The following is a 15,907-nucleotide window of genomic DNA, read 5'->3' on the forward strand; positions in this document are numbered from 1 at the left end:
CGAGGATGTGCCTGGGACCGGAGCCCTCCTGGGAAGGAGCTAGAGCAGAGGGCGGTCTGAGGCTGGCTGCAGGGGGTGCTCCAGCCTGGGGGAGGGGGAAGAGGAGGGAACCACCAGCCAAGGACGCTGGAGGAGGCCGTGGGGGTGGGCGGAGGAGAGCCACAAGATAGGGAGCCCGGGAAGCGACGGGAGGACGGGCCCCAGGGAGGCCGAGGACCGGGAGCCGGCTCTCAGATTTGGTTGCGGGATGTCACCCACGACTTTAAAGACAGCAACTTCAGAGGAGCACGGGGCGCCAAAGTCAAAGAGAGAGGATGTGGCCGAGAGAAAGGGAAAAGAAGAACCAAGACACTCGACCAGAAAGCCCTTGGGAAAGTTTTACTGGAAAGAAAAGAGGCTTGGGAGAGTCGCAGCGCGACTGTGTGCTGACGCGATTGAGCCAGTGAGGACACCCCGGGACTCCCGGGGCTGCGGGAGTGACCGAGGAACGGCCGGCGGGCCACCCGCTGACGCCCCGCCGGAGCCCGCACGCCCCGGGGCCCGCACGCGCAGACCCTGCGGAGCCACGTGGAGGCGCTGTCCTAGACGCGCACGCGCACAGGCATCCCCGACCAGGTACCGTGCCAGCAGGTGAGCGGAGGCGGGCGGGGCCTGGGGAAGTTTCTTCTGATCGCTTCTGTTTTCCCGGAGAAACCGGAAGCAAGGTCGTCCATCAGCTGACAGCAGCACCGAGGTCCCTTCTCCAGTGGTGTTACGGTGCGGCCTCCCTGATCACCATGGTTGGCTTGTGTTCAGGGCCACCCTGTACAAAAATATTTGAACACTAGGGTCGTACTCAGCATGGTGACAGCTACCCTCTGCTATGTGTGCAGGAACTTTTGACCCTTTGGGGGACCAGGGCAGGTCACATACTCATCAAGGAGTAGATGCTCGAGGGACGGATGGGCATGGGACCCCATAGCAGTGATTCAGGTGTACCCAGCTCTCTCCCCTTCCTCCGCGTGTGTGTCAAATGCGTGTCGGCTAAATGCACTGTGGTGGGGACACCACTGCAAAGGCCACAGCTAGCATCTCAGGCCTCCTGATTCCAGGCCGGTTTTCTCTCCACCCTGAGACTCTGTCTCTCATCACTTGTCAAAAGAGAGCTTCAACATTGCCAGAAGAAGCTGGGCGCAGTGGCTCAGCCTGTAATCCCATCGGCTAGGGAGGCTGAGGCAGGAGGATGGGGAGTTCAAAACCAGCCTCAGAAAAAGCAAGGCGCTAAGCAACTCAGTGAGACCCTGTCTCTAAATAAAATACAAAATAGGGCTGAGGATGTGGCTCAGTGGTCGAGTGCCCCCGACTTCAATCCCCAGTACTGTCCCCAACAACAACAACAACAAAATTGCAGGAAAAGGGCAGGGCACAGTGAGGCAGTCCTGTAATCCCAGAGGCTTGGGTGGCCAGGCAAGAAAATCTCAAATTCAAGATCAGCATTGGCCATTAGGAGACCCTGTTTTGAAGTAAAAGATAGGATCAAGAGTAGTGGCACACACCAGTAATCCTAGTGAGTCGGGAGGCTGAAGCAGGAGGATCACAAGTTCAAAGTCAGCCACAGCAATTTAGCAATGCCCTAAGCCATTTATCGAGACCCTGCTCAAAATGAAAAATAAAAAGGGCTGGAATGTGGGTGGTAAACAGCCCCTGGGTTCAGTCCCCATCCCAAGGGGAAAAGAAAGAAAGGAAAGAATAGACCTAGAGAATTCTAGAACAGACTGGATAAGCCCTCACCCAGTTATCTGATCCAACACCATAATTTTACAGACACGTAAGGTGGAGTCCAGTGACTCACCCAGTATCACACAGTGGACTATCCATCACCCCCATCTGTCATCACCCTCTGTGTGGTAGCCAGCAAATACTGACCACTGCCTGCTCCCAACCCATGTCCCATTTCATGCTCTCTGCCACTCTCAGGGAGCCACTCATTATTTTCACTTCACAGGTGGGAAAACATCACAGAGCAGGGGAGGTGCCACCCTGGGGACCCTCCTCTCACATCTCTAGTAAAATCTTGACTGTGAAGCCAGGTGTGGCGGCTCCTTCCTATAATCATAGCAAATCAGGAGGCTGAATCAGAAGGATCACAAGTTGGAGGCCAGCCTCAGCAACTTAGACTCTCAGCAACTCAGCAAGTTGCTATCTGAAAATAAAATAAAGGGTTGAGGGTGCATCTCACTAGTAGAACACTTGCCCAGCATGGGAGAATACCTGGTTCAATCCTCAATACTGCCAAAAAAAAAAAAAAAAAAAACTAAGTTCTTACTTTGGCTTGCTAACTAACCCTCAGCTATAAGGCAGAAGGGGGCTCCCCTCAAAAGCCAAAAGTAGTCAATGTAAGACCAATAAAGGGAAGTCTTGCTTCACAGAAAGGGGGTACTGGCTAAAAATACCAATGGCTTCAAGAAGTATTTAGGTGAATTCATAGATAGTCAATCATACAGCATCAAATGATTATATAAAGACAAAGCACAACCCTTTGCTGTACAGAATAAAATGCAGACCCTTGGCCTTGGCGCTTCCCTGGCCTCCTTTCCGGCCCTCTCCTCCTTGCTCATTTGGCTCTGGTCACATTGTCCTCCCTACAGTCCCCTAAAACATCAAGCTCTTCCTACCTCAGGGCCTTTGCATGTGTCCTTCTAGCGGCTAGACTGCTCTCCTGTCTGCTCTTTGCCTGGGTAGTCTTATTCTCTGCACATCAGCCTAAATGTCAGCTTCTCCAGGGGGTTTTCCTTGCATGACCACCCAGCTGAGTCAGCGTCTGGTCACTCGGTTTCATCACCTTGGGTTTTTCTTTCTCATTCTTATCACAGCCACCTTGGGGGTGGGTAGCTGGGCATTGAATCAGGGGCACTTTGCCACTGAGTCATACCCCTAGTCCTTATATTTTTTATGTTGAGATAGGGTCTCATTAAGTTGCTGAGGCTCAAACTTTCAGTCCTCCTGCCTCAGCCTCCCAGTCTCTGGGATTATAGGCATGTACCACCACGCCAGGCACAAGCCACATTCTTTCATTTCTTTATTTGTTTTGTGTCTGTCTCCTTCCACCAGACAGTGAATTCTGTGAGGTCAGTGTCCTTATCCGTCTTCATCCACATGTCCCCAGAACAAGGCACCACAGGCACAGTGCCTGACCTGTGCCAGTTATTTATCCAACATAGACTGTACGCTGAATACTGACCTGGGCTCTCTCACATGGATTAACTCATTCCTGCATTGTGCATCAAGACTGTAAAGAAGGCACTGGTGTTATTCTTATTTTGTAGATAAGGAAACAAAGGCACAGATTGGATAAAAATCTACCCAAGGCCACAGCTCAGGAGTGGCAGAGAAGAGATTAAAATCTAGGCAGAGCGCTGGGGAAGTAGCTCAGTGCTAAAGCACTTACCTTACACGTGCAAGGCCCACATTTGATCCACAACACTGCAAAGTAATAATAATTTTTTTATTATGACTAAGGCAGGGGGCTCCAGGGTCTATGCTCTTAAACACAACTATCTATTCCCTCTCCAAGATCTACTAAGAAAGTCATCAGGGGCTGGGATTGTGGCTCAGCAGTAGAGTGCTCACAGAGCATGTATGAGGCACTGGGTTTAATTCTCAGCACCACATAAAAATAAAAATAAACAAATAAAATAAAATAAAAGTGTTGTGTCAATCTATACCAAAAAAAAGAAAGGAAGAAAAGAAAGAAAGTCATCAGCAGACATTTAAGGACTGAATGAATGGGAGGCAGAGAGATTGGTACAAAGGACCCTGGAACCAGGTAGTCGTGGGCTTGGGGCCCACTTTGTCCCCTCATGAGCTTGGGTCTCAGATCCTAACTATTAAAAAATGGAAGCAATAACCTTCCCTGAGAATGCCTCAAACCAGTAAGAAGGGGGAAAAACAAGCCAAACAACTTAATAAAAAAGTGTACAAAAGACTCAAACAGGCAAGTCACAGAAAAAGAAACCAGACTGAAAAATAAGTACATAAGAAGAGGTTTCGTCTCACAGGCCAGTGAAGACCTACATATTAGGGAGAAATAAAAAGTCCCACAATACCAAGTGCTGGCCAGGGTGCCGAGCTGCTAGATGCTCATCCGTGTGGCGAGGAAGGGGAGAGTTAATCGATGCAGCAAGAACTTTGGAAAGCAACACAGCAGCGTCTTGTAAAGCTAAATATGTGCATCCTACTGACCCCCAGGACAGGCTTAAGTATGGAGCTTAGAGAAATGCCTACAGGTACGTACCAAGAGGCACAGAAAAGAATGCTGTGCAGCCTGTTGGGGAAAGCAAAAAAAAAAAACAATTGGCAACCACCTGCATGTTCCTCGATGGGAGAATGCACACAGGAACTCTCCAGACAGGGGAGGACCACACAGCAGAGAAAATGAAGGAATGACACCTAAAATAGGCACAATTACAAATATGTTTTAGAAACAGTGATGCATGAAAAAAATCCAAGAAGAATGTATCTACACTGCGTTATTTATCTAAAGGTCCCAAAGCAAACAAAACTAAATTGTCTGGGATCCATCCCCCTAGGGTGAACCACCCCCCCAAAAAAAGCAAGGGAATAGTGACCACAAAACTCAGGATGATGTTCGCTTCCAGGGGACGGAGGGGACCTGACAGGGAGGCACACAGGCAGCAGTGCTGCTGGCGAGGTCTGAGTCCTGGGTTGGGGATTCTCAATTCCTCAATTTATCTTCACAAAGCTGCCCTCAGGATCCTCCTGCCTCAGCCTCCCCAGCCCTGGGATTACAGGCATGCACCACCATGCCCTGCCTGCCTTCTGAGGCTGATGAGCGTCAGAGATAACTGGCTCCCAGGGTAACAAGCACGGGAGGCAGGAGGGAACTCTGCCTTGGGAGTTCTCAGTGGGAAGAGGAAGAGTTTTAATTGTATGCTACGGGCTCCGAGGAACCACCAATGTTTTGAACCAAGGCTAGGGTTTGTGTCTCAGAAAGAGCCCCCTATTGCCAGGTATAGTGGGCACACCTATAGTCCCAGGGGGCTGGGGAGGCTGAGGCAGGAGGATTGCAAGTTCAAAGCCATCCTCAGCAATTTAGGAAGGCCCTAAGCAACTTAGCAAGATTCTGTATCTAAATAAAATGCAAAAAAAGGGCTGGGGTGTGGTTCAGTGGTTAAGTGCCCCTGGATTCAATCCCTGGTACCAAAAGAAAGAGTCCCCTCTTAAACAACCCAGGACAGCCATTTAAGAGGTTTGTTAAAATATTCCAAGTGAGGGCTGGGGAGATAGCTCAGTTGGTAGAGCGCTTGCCTTGCATGCACAAGGCCCTGGGTTCAATCCCAAAAAATAAATAAAATAAAAATTCCAAGTGAGGGCTTGGGTTGTGCCTCAGAGGTTGGGTTCAATTTTCAGCACCACATAAAAAAATAAAATAACCAAAAAATATTCCAAGTGAGAGATAAGGGAGTCCTGGGCTCAGAGACCTGTTGTACATGAGTCAGGAAGACTGAAAAGAGGAGGACAGACTGACTCTGGAGCTATTACAGAGGTAAAAATGGGACTGGAAGACCGTAGGGGGAGTCTAGGAGAGAAGTCACATCACCGTCTAGATGTGACATCCTGCGATAAAGGCCTACCACAGGAGAGGCAGGCCAAGGGGAGAGCAAGTTGATGCAGCTGGTGCTGGTCCAGTTGAGCCAGGTACTTGGGCCAGGTGCTTGGGGGTTGCAGATCCCATCAAACCCAAACTTCACTCTTTCCAAGGGAAATAGCAAAGCAAAGAGGCAGCAAGACAGGCAGCCTGGGGTTCCCACCCAGTGGGGATGCCTGGGAGGTGCTCAGCGTGGGGAAGGTGACCTGAGGAGGAGAGGTGGTCTAGGGAGGGACTGGTGCGTGCACAGTACTTCAAGGCACCTGTGACCTAGGGACAGTGGAAAGGGTGGTAGAAGTTACGTGGGAATGGCCATAACTCCCTCCTGCACCTTGGGAGGGAAAGACCCTAAAAAAGAAATCTAGGGAGACAGGAGGAAGAGAGGATGGGAAGCATCCCTGAAGCAAGAATCTGAAGAAGCCAAGGCAGGGGTGGCACCTGAGGCAGGAGAATCCCAAGTTTGAGACCAGCCTCAGCAATTTAGCAAGACCCTGTCTCAAAAACAAAAGTACTTGAGATGTAGCTCAGGGGTAAAGTGTCAATCCCCAAAAATTTTGAAGGAAATAAGTGGCTTCTCTGAGTCCCATGTCACAGAAGGCTAGGAAGAGGCCCCGAGATCTGGCCATCAGTCAATGCCCTTGACAATAACATTCTTCTGGTGCCACAGAAACCAAACTCTGGAGACGCTGGGAGTAAAGGGCCTTTCTCAGGGTGCAGGAGGGAGTTATGGCCAGTCCCACGTAACTTCTTCCACCCTGTCCGCCTGCGGGCCGTCCTCCTTCAGGGTCTTCCTGCTTGGTCTGCAAACCCCGGAGCAACCATGGCCACCCACGCTGAGAGCTCAACTCCTCAGCCTTCTTTCAGACAAACTGACCAGCTTGAGCCGCACAGGCGTGCTTTCCCGCAACCCGCCTCCCTTCCGGGGGTCTGCGGGGCAGGGACCTCACATCTAGGGTGCAAACCAAAAGGCTGCATCATCGTCATCCCATTTGACGAAGGAGCCACCTGAGGGTCTGAGGTCAAAGGGTTGCCCAGGTAGGCTCATCTCCATCCCCAACTCCAGAACCAGTCACCCAGGTGATTCCCAGCAGGTGACCGAAGGCCACCCTCGAGGGTACATTGCCCCCACCCTGCGCCCGGCAGATGGCATTTCAGGCTTCCAGTGGCCGGGACCCCGAAGCTACTGGTTTCTGGCGACCTGTGAGGGCCGTGGTGCAGCTGGGAGCGATGGGGCTGGGGGAGGCACAGGGCGGTAATAAAACAACAGGAAGCTCTGCTTTTATTAGCCCTGGGTAGTCGCAGCTGCAGGTGAGTAATCTGATTTCTGCGGCGTCCTGTTTTCTCCGCTGCCTGGCGGTTCCTCGACACCCACTCACCTGCCACCAGCCACGGGAGAGAGGGCGGGCGAGAGGGAGGATGGGCGTGGGGACCCGCCCGCCTGGGCCCCTCGCCCACGCCCACGCAGGCACACCCGCCGCCGCCAGCGCCACCTGCCCCGCTCCCAGCCGCCGCGGAGCTCGCTTAGCTGCCGCTGTCGCTGCGGAGGGCGAGCCGGGGACGCGGGCGGACGCCCAGTCGCGGCCCTGCCACCCCCACGCCCCCACATCCTAAGCTGCCTCCCAGACTCTGGTCCCTCCCCGGGATCAGAAGGCCGGGTGTCACCTCCCACCTCTGCCCCTGACTTCTGAGCTGGCCAGATGGGGGTGGGGACCTAGGCACTATAAAGTACTGTCTCGGTAACCAAGGAGGAACCTGGCCCAGAGGGGCCCGGTCTCTTTAATGGTCCCCTGCCTCGGTTCCCTTATTTGTAAAATGGGAAAGAGTAGCCCTTCTTCCTTAGCTGATGATGCCAGTGAATCGTGGGACACTGCAGGGAAGGGCAGCGCACACGCTGTTGTCTTTTTTTTTGGATATATTTTAGTTATAGGTGGATGCAATATCTTTATTTCATTTTTTTATGTGGTGCTGAGGGTCGAACCCAGTGCCTCCTGCATGGTAGACGAGTGCTCTGTCTCTGAGCCCCAGCCCCAGCCCCTGTTGTCTGGTTATTACTGTTGCCATAGCCCAATCCAGACGGGCCTTGGCTCTTCTAACTCAGGAATTCTGCTTTTCCTCGATTCTCCGCCCTCATGAGACATGTACGAAGTTTGGATCAGAACCCAGCTCTAACTACATTTTTCATCTGCAAACCAGGAGTGCTAAAACCTTCCCACAGTGCGGCCAAAATGTAAAAACCAAATGACAAAATGCACCACCCCCCAAACATTTTGTAAACTGTAAAGTGCTGTCCATATGTAAACAAGGAATCATTTCCTCCAGGGGCTTCTTTGCCCTAAAGGGTCAAGAACTAGTCAAGAACCAAATCTTAGTGGGTGAGCTCCCCAGGATCCCTGGTCCCCGGCATTCACCTTGGCTCATGGAACACACCCTGCACCCCCATGCAGTGGTAGCCCAGGGTGGGGAAGATCAGGCAGGTCCCACCCTTGAGATCATGGTCCAGCTAACTACAGAATCACAGGCCCGGAGCCTTGGAGAGAGATAAGGACTGTCCAAGGTAGGGCAAGGCCAGGGTCCTCAGGAGGAGAGCGGCCCGGAGGAGGAATCAGCTTTGGGGGCTTTTTGAAGAATAATGGGGGTTCTGGTGGGAATTGGGGTGAGGCAGAAGCACAGCAGGAACAAATTCCAGGGTGTGCAGGATGCTCAGGGCAAGTGCGTGCAGCACAACAAACACAAGGTGGCGAGAAGAACAAGATGAAGCCCATTGGGAAGGGCCCCAGAGCCACCCTGGGGAGCTCAGACCGTACTGAGGTTGATGGGGAGCCACAGCAGAGCAGTGCCATGGTCAGGTGCAGTTTCTAGAAAGATCACTGCAGTGATAGGCATGGAGGAGCGATACAGGGAAGGAGGAGGGAAGGGAGAGACAACATTCTTGCAGTGAGTTGAAGGTGACCTGAATTAATGGAATGACAGTGGAGAGGGAAAAGGAGACAGATGGGCGAGAACCTTCTGAAACAGAACAGCCCTGCTGACGAGAACAGTTAGGGGGAGAGAAGCTAAAAGTGTCGGAGTCGTCTGTCTCTGGGGCCTGAGTGGTGACAGCATTTACCTGGAATGGGAAACCCAGGAAGGGATCAGAGAGAGGTCACCTTTGAGGTGCCTGTCAGACATCCATTTCCTTAAGAACTGACTGCATCAGACACCCCCACGTGGGAGTAGATAAGACCTGAATTATCCAGGAAGAGGCTCTAGATCAGGAAGAGAATATTAATCGGCAATTTTGTGAGTGATAGAAACCCAATTCAAACCAGGGTAAGGAAAATAAAATGAAAAAGGAAAAAGAGATAAAAGGAATTTAGGGTTGGGTTGTAGCTCAGTGGTAGAGACTTGCCTACCACATGTGAGGCACTGGGTTCGATCCTCGGCACTGCATAGAAATAAATAAATAAAATAAAGGTATTGTGTCCATCTAAGATTAAAAGTATATTTTTAAAAATCAGTGGCTCCTTTATCTTGCAATTTCAGGCATGGCTGGATCCAGGGTTTCTAATAATGTCATTGGGTTATTTTTCCCCACCCCCATCGGTTCTGTTTGTGTAGCTTTGAGACTAGGCCTTGGGGCTGGGGGTGTAGCTCAGCAGTAGGATGCTTCTCTAGCCTGCTCAGTATCCCTGGCACTGCCAAAAGATAAGAATGGGCCTTGTCTCCCATGGTCCCTCTCCAGTCCCAGGAATCATACTCAGTGTTCACAGTCTGCCAGGTGACACTTCAGAAGGACAGTCAATCTTCCCATTAACTCCTTCAAAAGTCCCAGGGAGGCTCTGATGGGCTTCACCTGTATCACATGCGCAGGCCCAAATCAATCACCGTAGGAAGGGAAATGGAGCACTGTGATTGGCCCACTTGCCCTTCCCAGTGGGTGGGAAGGCTGTGAAGCACAGTTCCACTAATGCAGATTCTACCACCTCCCCCCAGCAGAGTCTGTGTGCTCATCTGGAAAGTACAGATGATAACAGAACACCCACCCCATGGGGTGACTGAGGGTCGCGATTGAGATGACACGGAGGAATACTTACTATAGTGCCTGGCACACAGTAGGCGCTCAATAAGTGGGAGCCATGTATAATGTTGGGCAGAAGAAATAGTAGTTGTGATGATCATTGCAGCACCCAGAAACCCACTGTCCTGACAGACAGAAAGGATAACTCACCAACTGAGCACCTTGGAGGGATCATTCATTCATTCAACAGTCTTCAGCCTGTGCCAGACTCTGCAGGTTAAGAAGACACAGGAGACTAAGTTGTGTTCGGTACAGACCTGATGGTAGTGGGAATGATATAGGGTGATGAATGCTGTAGGGACCGGGCCAGAGAAACTTGGCCACCCGGAGGCATCAGGGCAGCCTGCCAAGGAGGCACCACGTGAGGTGGGTGGGAAGGAGGCTGGAATTTTGTGCATGCTGGCGATGGGTCGGGCACTGGGTGTACTGAGTACTTGTACATGAGGCAGGGATTGTTGTCTCCTTTAGATGAGCACATGGAGCCCAGAGTGGGTGGACAGCTTGCTTGGGGTCACCAGTGCTGGCCCAGGGGTCCAGTCCACTCGGAGAATTCACCAGATGCAGAAGAGAAACAGGACACCAGGTAGAAGGAAAGGGAGACAGAGCAGGTCCTCTGGGATGGGGAGAAGTGAACAGGGTCCCACAGGGAAAGGCCACAGCTGGGGGAGAGTGGGGCCAGGGAGGACCAGGGCCAGGTGAGAGCCATGACCTTCAGCAAGCCCTGTGCCTCCTGGAACCTCAGTTTCCTCATCTGTGAAATGGGTAAAAGGACTTCTGTTATCTTCATGCCCATTTTACAGGTAAGGAAACAGATTAGATCAGGGTCATCTGCAGAACTCTCGAGCTGAGCCATAGCACTGATTCTGCCGTGCAGGTGAGGTATGAGTCCACTTAGTCGCTCACGTTGGCACACCTGTAAATCCCTGCTATTTGGAAGATAGAGGCAGTCGGATCTCGAGTTTGAGGCCCCTTGGCAATTTAATGAGACCCTGTCTTAAAAAAAAAATGTCTGGGACATAACTCAGTACCCTTTACTGGAGGAGAAAAAGTTTAAAGTTCAGTGCCAACTCTCCTGTCTGGCTCAAGAGTTGGGTCCATGAAAAGGACCCAAGAAAGGAAGCAGGTTCATGGGAGCCACCCTTGGAGGGTCCCAGAGACTCTCCTGTGCTCCTTATCCAGAAATTCCATCTCTTAAGGCCCTTAGAGACAATGTCATCCCTTGGAAAGCCATTCACGCAACTTGTAAATACAGAGTCCAGAATGGGGGGAGCGGCTTGTCCCAGGTCACAAACAAGCTGGTGGTGGAAATCCACCTAGAGTAAGGCCATCTGACACCTGGTCCCATTCAAGAGACTCTGACCCACTCACCCCTCACAAACAACCTGCCCCCTGCCACCAGGGCAGCAGCCTCTACTGGCCCTGAGCACTTGTCATGGGCCCTGCGCTCCACCGTCCTTAACCACAGGTCCTCCAAACCACCCTAGGAAGTGTGCGTATCCAGGGCAGCCGGAGGGCCAGTGGCAGACAGAGACCCTCACTGGACACATGGTTAGTCATGTGTCCACATGGTTAGCATGTTTAGAAACACATGGTTAGCATGTTTAGAAACACTTAAAATAATAATTGATGTCTTTAGACTTTGTCACCACCTTATGAGTCCCGTAGTCCCTATTTTATGGAGGGGAAAGCTGAAATTCAGAGATGCAAAAAGACCACCCCAGGGGCTCATGGCTGGGAAGCAGCAGAGGTTGGATTAATACATAGGCCTGGTGACTCCAAAGTCCGGGTGGTGGCAGTATCTTGTCCCTGCTCCAAGCAGCTATCAGGGAAGAGGTGAGAGGACCTAGGTGAGGGGTGACAGCAGTGTGCTGGGCCCCACTCAGAGATGACAGTTACTTTAGCAGCTAAACACATGGCCCCCGTGGTCAGGCTCCTGGGTTCAATTCTAGCTCCGTGTCCTCAGTGTGGTTTTTTTGTTGTTAGCGCCAGGGTTGACTCTAGGAGTGCTTTTATCACTGAGCTGCATCCCCAGCTAGCTTTTTTTTTTGGCAGGGTCTAAGTTGCTGAGGCTGGCCTCAAACTTGTGATCCTCCTGTCTCAGCCTCTCGAGTTACTAAGATTACAGGTGTAAGCCACCACACCCAGCTTAGTGTGACATTTTGCACTGACTGCCTTGTGTGTCCCTGAGTACTGCTTTGAATGCTTATGGATCCTGGGGCTGCCCCCAGCCTCTGCCACTGGCCAGCAAGGTGGACTAGAGCTTAGAGAGAGATTTGAGGTGAAGCCTGTGAATTTTAAGACTTGGGGGCCTCATTTGCATGGCCTGGTATCCCATTTTGTATTCATAAACATGAATTCTTTTTAAAGAACCCCCCAATATTATTCAAGCTGTACTGACACCCTGCAAAACCTGGGTCTGCCGCTGTGGAGGCCACTCACTAGACCCCCCAACCTATGCCCCCTCCATTTTTCTTATCTAAGTGGGGGATGTTAATTGCTCTGATTCAATTCATATATGTACAGTGCTTTAGCAGTACCTGGCATGCTGGATGCAGCACGCAGGCCTGTAATTCCAGTGACTGGGAAGGCTGAGGCAGGAAGATCTCAAGTTCAAGGAGAGTTTCAGCAACTCAGAAAGACCTTCAGCAATTTAGCAAGATCTTAACCCAAAATAAAACATAAAAGGAGCTGAGGATTTGGCTCTGTGGCAAAATGCCCCTGGGTTCAATCTCCAGTACCCCCCAGAAAAGGACCTAGTACAAAATAAATGCCCAGTGACTACTGGCTTTTTAAATAAATTCCCAGCTAGTAAATATGTTTAAGTGCTAGTAAATCTGCTAAATCTTTTACATTCATCATGATCATTATGTTTAATTTCCACAACTCCTCCCATTTTACAGGTGAGAAAACAGAGGCTCACATAGGTGAAGTGACTTGCTCGAGGCGACAGGACTTCCTCTCGGTTTATGAGGCCCCTGCCCCACCCCCTGGCAGCCGACCCTGGGGACTCAGGTCACACCACAGCCAGGTACTGACTGCAAGTCCCTGCTCACCAAAGGTGGACCATGAGTCCCCTGGGGGAAGAAGCCCCCAAGTTCAGCTGGGCTGGGGCCCTGGCACATCTAGGACCTCATCCCTCCAGTGCCCTTGAGCTTCCTCTTGAGCCCTGGTTACCAGAAGCCCTGGCCCAGGTGGGGCGGGGGCCAACGGGTGACAATGACCGATTTAGAAAGTAAAGTTGCTTCTCAAACAAATAAGAAAGAAGAGGAAAGAAAGAGCCGGCCTGCCCGCTTCCTGCCCCACTCTCTCCCAGCACCTGGGGCCCAGCTGTTGGTTTTCACTGCGTGTTTGCTCATCCTGCCGGAGGAGGCCCTTCTTAAAGCCCCAGGGCCCTCCCCGCAGGAGATGGATGATTACTGAGCCCGTGGAGATGTGGCAGGCTTCTTGCTGCTGCATGGTATTGTCTTGAGCATTGTTTCAAACAACAATACCCATGATCATCCCACCCCGTTTCCTGCATTTGGGAGAGGGGGCTGCCAGCTCGGCTTGGGCGCAGCCTTCTTGGCTGTGCACTGTCTGAGGTCTGGAGGCCTGAGCGGGTCACTCCTTCTCTCTGGGCCTCCATTGCTTTGTCTGCAAGATGGGGATGGGTGAGGTGAGGGTTACTGAGGCCAGCATGGCATAGAAAGCCCAGAGCACAGCGGCTGTGACAGCTGCTCTTTTGGATCCCTGTGGAAGCCAGGGTCACCCAGGGACACAATCCAAGAGCCTCCCTGGATGTGTTGGAAAGCTTTTGGACTCAGAGAGGCAGAGTCACTGTGGCTGCTTCAGTGCATTTCACCTAGACCTCAATCAGAGGGAGCAGAGGTGACAGCCGTCCCGATTCTATAGCAGAGGAAGCAAGACACAGACAAATGACCTGTCCAAGGCCGGCAGAGCTGGTGGGTGCAGATCTGGCTGCACCCCACCTGCCTGGCTCCACCGTGTGCTCAGAGCTGCCCTGGCATGGGTGGGGGTATCTCTGAGGCTCTGCTTTGCTTTGTGACCCTGGACAAGTCACTTGCCTGGGTTCTCATCTATGAGACAAGCAGCCCAGATACCTGCCCCCAGAACTGACAATCCTCAGGGAGCTTCGCGCTCAGAGCAAAACAAAGAGTGACCACGCCAGGGACCGGGAAGCCAGGGCTGCTGGGCTATAATTAGTGTTAATTTTAAAGTCACAGGCGAGAGCCCAGCCAAGAGGATGCTGAGGGCCTGCCCAGCTCTGCACATCTAAATCCTGTGGTTGCAGCTGGGGAGTGATTCCGGGAGGCACCTGGTGAGAGGTGGCTCCACCCGTTGGGGCTAAAAAAAAAATCCCTGAGTCTGCCACCGTGCAATCTGCCAGTCACCTGCTCTGACTAATGGCAAACTCTCCGACCCTGCTTCTCTGCCTCCACTTCACCCCCATAAGCTGTGTGGCTCTGGAGAAATCCGTTGACCTCTCTGAAACTCAGGTGGGGGACATTGGCCTTGCAGAGTTTTCCACAGTAGAAACAATGCCTTACCATACAGTGTTGCTAAGAGACCGTGAGGACCTGGGCGCTGGGGCCCACCTGTGCTCCAGACCCGGCACTGCCACTTCCTGTTGTGTGATGTTGGGCAGGTCACTTGGACTCTCTGAGCCTCGGTTTCCACCACTTGAGACACAGTAGTGCTTCAGGAGTAATAACTGGTTGGTGAGACCGTTTACTGTGCTTGAGAACAATTTGCAGAGATCCTCAGACACGCTGGGGTCCTGTGCTCTCTCTTATGCAGCACCTCTCTGTTTTCCCCTCCAGAACTTCTCTCTGCCCTGGTTAACCTGTTCTGTGCCCTGATGGGTGACCTCTGCAGGTGACATCAATACCCTTTATCCTCTGCATTCTGGTTGAATGGGGAGGCTGGGAAGAGGACAGGTGGCGAGTGGCACTGGTCTTTATTCCCCTGGTTCCTTCCTGCACGATTGCCCCACAGTGCTGTGTCCCACCCCCTACAGCTCCTGTGGGTGGCCCTGTGCCTTCATCTCTGGCCCAGGTCCAGGTAACTTCTCCCTCCCACCCCTAGGCCAACATGGTAACAGCTTCCGTGCTCCATGGTACCAGCCCTGAGACAGTGCGCCATCCTTCCTGCTATCCTGAAACCCTGCCCAGGCCTTGGCTGATTGTCCTTGATTCAATTCTTTTCAAATTAGTCAGTTTGGGACAGGCACGATGGCTCACAGCTGTAATCCCAGCAACTCGGGAGGCTGAGGCAGGAGGATCTCAAGTTCAAAGCCAGCCTCAGCTACTTAGCAAGGCCCTAAGCAGCTTAGTGAGACCTGTTTCAAAATAAAAAAAAAAATTTAAAAGGGCTGGGGATGTGGCTCTGTGGTTAAGCACCCCTGGGTTCCATCCCCAGTACAAAAAAAAAAAAAAATTAAGCCAGTTTGGGTGTGCATCTCTTTCCTGCCTCTGGGCCCTGGTGTGGCTTTGATGTGACATGTGTTGTGTTCATCTAGGACTCCAGGGATGGTCAGATAATAAAAACCCATACAGCTTTCACGAGTATCTATTTACCACTGTATCCACTTCTGCTAAGTGTTTGCCATGTGCCAGGCTCCATGCAGGGAGCCAGGGGTACAGATGACCAAGGGACAGTGTCTTACTGAGCTCCTGGGCTGGTGGCACACCTGCACAGCCAACTACAATATGAATAGCTCAGAGCCTTAATGGAGACACATACAAGCCCTGTGGCAAAGTGGAACAAAAGCCACCAACCTGGGAGAGGCTGGGAAGGCTGCAGAGCCTTTTGAGCAATATCTGTGCGCGGGTGCGCTCGCTCTCGTTCTCTCTCTCTCTCTCTCTCTCTCTCTCTCTGTATTAGGGGTTAAACTCAGGGGTGCTCAACCACTGAGCAACATCCCCAGCCCTTTTTTAAATATTTTATTAGAGACAGGGTCTCACTGAGTTACCTAGGGTCTTGCTAAGTTGCTGAGGCTGGCTTGAACTTGAGATCCTCCTGCCTCAGCCTCGGGAGCCGTGAGCCACTGTGCCCAGTCTTTTTTCTCTTTTCATAATGTGTTTTATTTAGCCCAATGTTTCAAAATGTTGTCAATTATGATCCAGACACAAAATCTTGAGGTTTTTACATTCCCCCTCCCCAAGTCTTCAAGCTCCTGTGTGTGTTTGACACTCGGCGCATTG

General features: G+C 51.8%; 1 long non-coding RNA gene across 1 annotated transcript in view; it reads right to left on the bottom strand.

Moving 5' to 3' along the window:
- Window positions 1-5,400, bottom strand: part of LOC124110231 (uncharacterized) — a 5,908-nt gene extending 508 nt beyond the window's left edge. Inside the window, exons 1-3 of the long non-coding RNA XR_006857227.2 lie at window positions 4,344-5,400; window positions 3,428-3,462; window positions 1-802 (exon numbers count right to left, since the gene is read on the bottom strand). The exon at window positions 1-802 is cut by the window's left edge and continues 508 nt beyond it. This is a non-coding gene — a long non-coding RNA (uncharacterized LOC124110231). The remainder of the gene's footprint in view (window positions 803-3,427; window positions 3,463-4,343) is intronic.
- Between the last annotated feature and the right edge of the window lie 10,507 nt (window positions 5,401-15,907).

The sequence above is a fragment of the Marmota monax genome, unplaced genomic scaffold (assembly GCF_021218885.2).
Source record: "Marmota monax isolate L192 unplaced genomic scaffold, Marmota_monax_Labrador192_F-V1.1 WCK01_AAM20220418_F8-fsc00008, whole genome shotgun sequence".
NCBI classification, from domain to species: domain Eukaryota; kingdom Metazoa; phylum Chordata; class Mammalia; order Rodentia; family Sciuridae; genus Marmota; species Marmota monax.